Genomic DNA, 7,262 nt, shown 5'->3' with positions numbered 1-7,262 from the left:
GGTGCTCGGCAGAAAACGGTGCAGTATGACGACTAGCCATCATCTTCTGCTGGCTGGAGGTTAAAAGACAGTGCAGTGCCAGTAGGACTGAATCGCCACGAGACGAAACAAGGGAAATGACCTGGCTGAGTCACTCCCATGTTTGCCCAGGTGCCCGATTAAAAGAGCACCCAGAACTACGTCGATGACAGCTACCAGTCATACTGCACTGTCTGCTGCCAAAAGGCAATTAACTGCTGCTGTGTAGCAATGCAATACCACGTCTGCCAGCACCCAGGAGACATACGGTGACAGTTAGCTGAGGGGGCTCCATGCTTGCCGTGGTATGGCGTCTGCACAGGTAACTCAAGAAAAAAGGCACAAAACGATTGTCTGCCCTTGCTTTCACAGAGGGAGGGAGGGAACGAGGGCCTGATGATATGTACCCAGAACCACCCGCGACAATGTTTTAGTCCCATCAGGCACTGGGATTTCTACCCAGAATTCAAATGGGTGGCGGAGACTGCGAGAACTGTGGGATAGCTACCCACAGTGCAACACTCCAGAAGTCGACTGTTGCCTCGGTACTGTGGACACACTCCGCCAACTACATGCACTTAGAGCATTTGTGTGGGGACACACACAATCAACTGTATAAAAAATGCTTTCTACAAAACCGACTTCTATAAATTCGACCTAATTTTGTAGTGTAGACATACCCTTAGTACCTCTCAGCCAAGGGAGGGTGATGAGGATGTGATACCTGAAAGGTTAGGGCTTCTCATCATTCATTGATGTAATTTTTACCCAATAACAGCTATAAACACTTCAGTGCATATTGTAGCAAGGGTGTCATTAAAGGGTCACAGACTCTATCATTGTGAGTTGTAACACAAAGAACAGGCATGACCTTTAAGCACTGAAATCCTATCGCTGCCTGTCTACTTGCTACTCTCGGGCTTTGATCTTGCCATTGACAGCATGCAGACAGACTGCTGTGCCCAAATGGTGCCCTGATGAAATCAATTGCAGGATCAGGGCTTTTGGACAAACTTCACAATACCCAGAAACAAGAGCCACTAACTGTGGTAGGTAATGGATTCTACTATTTAAAAATAGCATTTTTTTCTATAGAATGAAAATGTACTTGCATTGGACAGCCTATATATCCAACCTAGGCCCTGGTGGTTTATCTGTATTTAGAATACTTAAGAGTTAGGCACGCTATTTATTAGTATTTCAGATTTAGCCCCTCCTTATTTAAGAATTTCTTCTGATATATTTGTTATTTGTAAGCATTCACCAAATAGACTGGATGAATAATTTCCACCCTAAAGATTATTCATGAAATATTCCACTGCTCACTATTTGTGTTGTGTGATTGGTCTCTTAAAAATCATGATATTGTTTTGGCTCCCTTATTGGATGACAGTCTTTTTAAATGAGAAAATACCAAATATTAGATGCTCAAAGATAATGGATAACACTCCTAGTACTGCATGCATTTTTGGGTTAATAATCATTCATGCTAAAGTTTATGAAGCATTTAGAACTAAACATGTTCATAAATACCAAGCTGATGTCTTAACATTATGAACAAATAACAGGACCTTAAAGATTAAATCAGCACTTGTGTTCACAAAAAATATCCATCAGATTTTTTAAATTATTTAACTGTTGCTAATCAGTATCTAGGACCTGATCCTCTTCTGCTGTACACCTTGTACAGTTGTCATTTACAACTGTGCAGAGCTGTGTTTAAAAAACACTGTTATCGGTGGAAGTGAATGGAGAATCTGAGGCCAGGTCTACACGACACACTTACATTGGTATAACTACATTGCTCAGGGGTGTAAAAAATCCACACCTCTGGGTGACACAATTATACCAATCTAACCCCTGTGTAGACGGTGTTCTGTCTACAGAAGGGCTTCTCCCATTGCCATAGCTACTGCCTCTAGCAGAGATGGATTAACTATTTGACAGGAGAAGCTCTCCTGTTGGCATAGTAACGTCTTCACTAAAAGGGCTACATGTACAGCACCACGAGTTGACAGCAAACTACACTCACTTTCCATTCACTTTACACAGGGGTAAATGACAACACAAGGGGCGAGGCAGTGGAGCCTCTCACCAAAAGCATGTCCTGCTTCTACACATGCAGGAATTTTAAGGAGCATGGTATTAGCTATTTTTATCTATTTATTTGCTTTAGAGAGCTCCCTTCTTTCCCTTCATTGATCCCCTTGATTAAAAATTATGAGAAGAACAAGCTGGGTTCCATCCAGATAGATCATGTTGTGCGAACAGGCATTCACTCTTCAACCAATCATTGAAAAAGCTACTGTTTGGCAAAAACCCATCTTGACTTTGAGACAATGTTTGATAGTGACCCTGAGGAATAACACTAGAAGCTATGGAATACCAGACAAGCTGAACAACATAATAAGGAGTTTATATGATGGAAGGAGATGTGCAGTAAGATCAAATAAAGGCCTAGGTGAGTGATTTGATATTGTGACTGGAGTTAGACCAGGGTGTATGTTATCACAAATCCTCTATGCATTAGCAATAGACTGGGTGATGAAGCTAGCAACAAAAGGCATCCTGGATGGTATACAATAGCTTAGCAGAAACAAGCTACACAACTTGGACTCTGCCAATGACATTGCTTTACTAAGTATGATGTGGAACGGAATGATTGCCCTTACATCACAGGTAGAACAGGAATTAGCAAAAATTGGATTGAAAGTAAATGTAGAGAAAAACCAAGATTACGAAGGTAGGAAATTTCCCAACAGATGCAAAGGAATATGTGGACGGAAAAGAAATTGAACATGCAGAAGAGCTCTGCTATCTGGGAGTGTGGTGACGTTTGAAGGTGGCTGTGACAAATATAGTCTTATGAGATGAGGAAAAGCAAAAATCCCTTTTGGAGGGATGAACAATCTCTGGTCAAACAGAGGTCTCCACCCCAAACTAAAGGTCAGATTATACCATGTGACTGTACTGAGCACACTACTGTCTGGAGAAGAGACCTGGCCAGTAGCTAACAAAGAGGTTGGAAGCTGCCCATCACAGATGGCTGAGGAAGATACTACATATTTAATGGAAAGACAATGGCAAGTGTAAGAGTCAGTGAGTTCCAAGAGAAGGACATGCTAGAAAATAGCAGCAAAGAAAGAAGGTTCAGGTGGAAATGGGAGACATGCTAAACAAGCACTAAATTGGAGAAAGCAGGGAAGGCCAAGGAAGAACTGGCAGAAGACAGCGACAGAAAATATTGACTGCATTGACTTTACCTGGGAAGACATATCACAACTAATGAGCAATTGTAATCAATGGAGGAAATGGACTACCTGATGTGTCAGCAGTACAGAAAGAAAAAATGGTTACCCACCTTTTTCATAACTGTTGTTCTTCGAGATGTGTTCCTCATGTCCATTCCATTCTAGGTGTGTGCGCAGCCATTGGAGATTTTTGCCTTAGCAATATCCGTAGGGTCAGTTGTGCCCCCTTGAGTGCCGCACTCATGTGTCGGTATAACAGGCACTGCCAGCCCTACACCCTCTCAGATCCTTCCTGCCAACGGCTCCAACAGAGGGGCAGGTGGGCGAGTAATGGAATGGACATGAGCAACACATCTCAAAGAACAAGAGTTATGAAAAAAGTGGGTAACCGTTTTGCCCACGTCAGTTCCATTCTAGGTGATTCACAAGCAGTATAAATGCAGGCAAGCTCAGAGTTCACCGTCTTGCAGCATGCAGCACTGCTCTGCCAAAGCCAGCATCGTCTCGTGCTTGCTGGTTAAGCACCTAATGAGATGCAAACGTGTGGACAGATGACCAGGTAGTGACTCTACAGATCTCTTGGATTGGTACCTGTGCCAGGAAGGCCACTTTGATGACTCTTGTGCCCTAGTCAAGTGTGCCGTCACAATCGCCAGGAGAGGCACTTTCACCAGCTTATAGCAGTAGCGGATGCAGGCCATGATCCAGGATGAAATCCTCTGAGCAGACACTGCGCGACCTTTCATTCTGTCTGTCAGCACAATGAACAACTGCATTGACTTAGAAAATGGCTTTGTTCTGTCTATGTAGAAGACATGTATGTGGGCAAACTACAGCCCACGGGCCGCATTCGGCCCATCAGAATTTTTAATCTGGCCCTGGAGCTCCCTCCAGGGAGCGGGGTTGTGGGCTTGCCCTGTTCCGTGCGGCTCCTGGGAAGCAGCTGGCATGTCCCCCCTCCAGCTCCCAACCCCCTACCCCAGCCCTGATCTCACTCCTGCCTTCCAAACCCCTCGATCCCAGCCCGGAGCACCCTCCTACACCCCAAACCTCTCATCCCCAGCCCCACTCCAGAGCCTGCACCCCAGCCAGAGCCCTCACTCTCCCACACGCCCCAACCCCCTTCCCCAGCCCTGATCCCCCTCCTGCCCTCTGAACCCCTTGGTCCCAGCCCAGAACACCCTCTTGCACTCCACACCCATCATCCCCAGACCCACCACAAAGCTCGCACCCCCAGTCAGAGCCCTCACTCCAATTTCATGAGCATTCATGGCCCACCACACAATTGCCATATCCAGATGTGGCCCTCAGGCCAAAAAGTTTGCCACCCCTGATGTAGAAGGCCAGTGCCCTCCTGACATCCAGGGTATGTTGCCTGTGCTCCTCATCTGACACAGGAGGCTTTGGAAAGAAGACGGGTAAGTATATGTCCTGGCCAGTATGAAACTGGGAAACTACTTTGGGCAGAAATGCCGGGTGCAGTCGCAGGTGGACCTTATCCTTGTAGAAGACCATATAGGGCTGCTCCGAAGCAAGCGCCCTGATCTCGGCCATCCGGCAGGCTGATGTTATCACGACCAAGAACAAGACCTTCCAGGAGACAGCAAGAAGCCAGAGGCTCAAAGGGAGGCCCCAAGGGAGGCCCCACGAGCCATGAGAGCGAGAGATTCAGGTCCCAGGAGGTGACAGGATCCTAGACGTGCGGGTAGAGATGCTCCAGACCTTTCAAAAATCGTGCATCATGTCACAAGTGAAGATCCACCTGCCTTGGAATGAAGGATGGAAAGCCAAGATAGCGGCCAGGTGGATCTTGATAGATGACAGGGACAAACCTTGGGGTTTGAGGTGCAGCAGATAATCCAGGATCTCCTGCAGTGGGGCCTGCTCAGCCTGAATATGCCATTCCAAGACCCAGCATATGAACCTTTTCCATTTGGCTAGGTAAGTCACTCTGGTGAAGGGTTTCCTGCTACCCAGCAAGACCCGCTGGACAAGGGCCAAGCATGCCTGTGCCTAAGCATCCACGCTTAGCCATGCAGTAGCCAAGCCATCAAGTGCAGTGACGCCAGGTTTGGATGCAAAAGACTGCCGTGGTTCTGGGACAGCAGATCTGGCCAGAAGGGCAGCTGCAGCAGGGCTGCTACCGATAGGCTCAGCAACGTGCCAAACCAGTGCTGGCGAGGCCATGTGGGGGCTATTAGGATAACTCTCACCCTTTCATGCTTGATTTTCACAAGGACCCTGTGAATCAACGGCACTGGTGGGAAGGCATACATCAGCACCCCCACCCTGGAATAAGAAAGGCGGCTGAAAGGAAGGTCACTTACAGGAATAGGCTTGTTACAGTCCACGCAGGGCTTAAACCCCAAGGACCGAGGCATGCCCCAATACACTTAACAATTACTTAACACTAACTACTATAAACAAACTATTTACAAGGCCCTCAGGCTCAAAATCAGAGACAAAACACTAGCCCTTGCTATGCATGGAAAGGTGCTCTGACTAACTAACACTGTCAGTAAGAAGGAACTGAGAGGGCATAGGGCCGGAGGCGCCTGATATACTGACGCATGAACGCAGCACTCAAGGGGTGTCACAGCTGGCCCTACGGCTACCGCTAGGGCAAAAATCTCCAATGACCATGCACGTGGGCACACACACCTGGAATGGAATCAAGATGAACAGGCACGTGAAGAAGACCTAAGGTTTAAGGTAAGTATATTTACACATAAATTCCCACTGAGAATATGTGGTTTTGTACAGTTATGGAGGCACACAGAACTACACCAAATAATGATATCAGGAAACTTTGTTTTATATTAAAATAATGACCAGAAAATCATATACCAACAGCAAGAGAAAAAAGCCAAAATCCATTCTGCACTCATCTGCAATATAGCTCTATGCATCTTTGTCTGCAGGGATCACACCGCACCGTGGGTAGAATGATGACAGAATAGTTGCGATGGAATGGACATAGGTGATAGCTGCAGGGATGGGTCATGCTTTATGGGGAACTAAAGGAGGAATGATAATTAATAAGAGACAAAAATATTCATTATTTAGATGGATCACCTATAAATCAGGGTTTTACATGCTGTCAGGTTCACTAAGTAAACAACCAAAATGTTTCCATCAGAGGTTGAAGTATAAAATTCACCACAATGGATCGTTTGTTGTAACATATGTAGTTGGCAGTGCAGTGATGACGCATTATGCCCAGTCTAGGCTTTCTCCAGAAACTTCAAAGGTCATAGGCAGAAGGCAATTTTGTCTAAATCCTTCAGTCAGCTAGAAAAGGCTCTTCCAGTTCTGCCCCAGCTCCAACAGGCATACAAGAAGTGGCCTGCTTTGAGGAGAAGCATAGCAGAAGGGCTGGAAATTCAGCAGACAGAAGCAGCATGGCAGCTTAAGGAAAGGGAGGCCTAGTGACACTTCATTTCATCTTATTTGTCTGTTCTGCTCCCCTCCCCCCATATCAATTACATTTATATTTGCACTGAAATGGGAAACTATGAATAGAATACAGCAATATGTGCAAATACAGAATATGTGCAAGCAAACCACTGTCTATAATATATTCAGAGTTATAAAATGACAGAAGCACCCAGGGGTGGAAGTGAACTTTTTCTGTTGCATTTAAGCAGTAATTTAATTTGACAGAAAATTGCTTGCAGGTCACATGATGTGCAATCAAACTGGGTCCCCCGTCTTTGTGCACCTCCAGATGTGATTATTTTAATCTCAGCATTGTTGTGCCTGATGATGGTAATTTCCAGTACAGTAAGCATCAATGAATGTAGAACACATCCCTCATCATTACAGGACACTGGCTTCCCTTTAAGTTTAGACTGGCTTGATTTTTCCCATGTTCACAACTCCAATTCTAAACCAGTTTAAAAAAAAATCACAAATAGCATGTCTTAGCTTGAAACTCAGCTCTGAAGCTCCTCTGTGCTTTAGCTGAGCACCACACACACTGCACTGTTCAGA

This window comes from Eretmochelys imbricata, chromosome 7, assembly GCF_965152235.1.
Source record: "Eretmochelys imbricata isolate rEreImb1 chromosome 7, rEreImb1.hap1, whole genome shotgun sequence".
In the NCBI taxonomy this organism is placed as follows: Eukaryota; Metazoa; Chordata; order Testudines; family Cheloniidae; genus Eretmochelys; species Eretmochelys imbricata.
The sequence above is the reverse complement of the archived record's forward strand: the minus strand, read 5'-3'. Positions refer to the sequence as shown.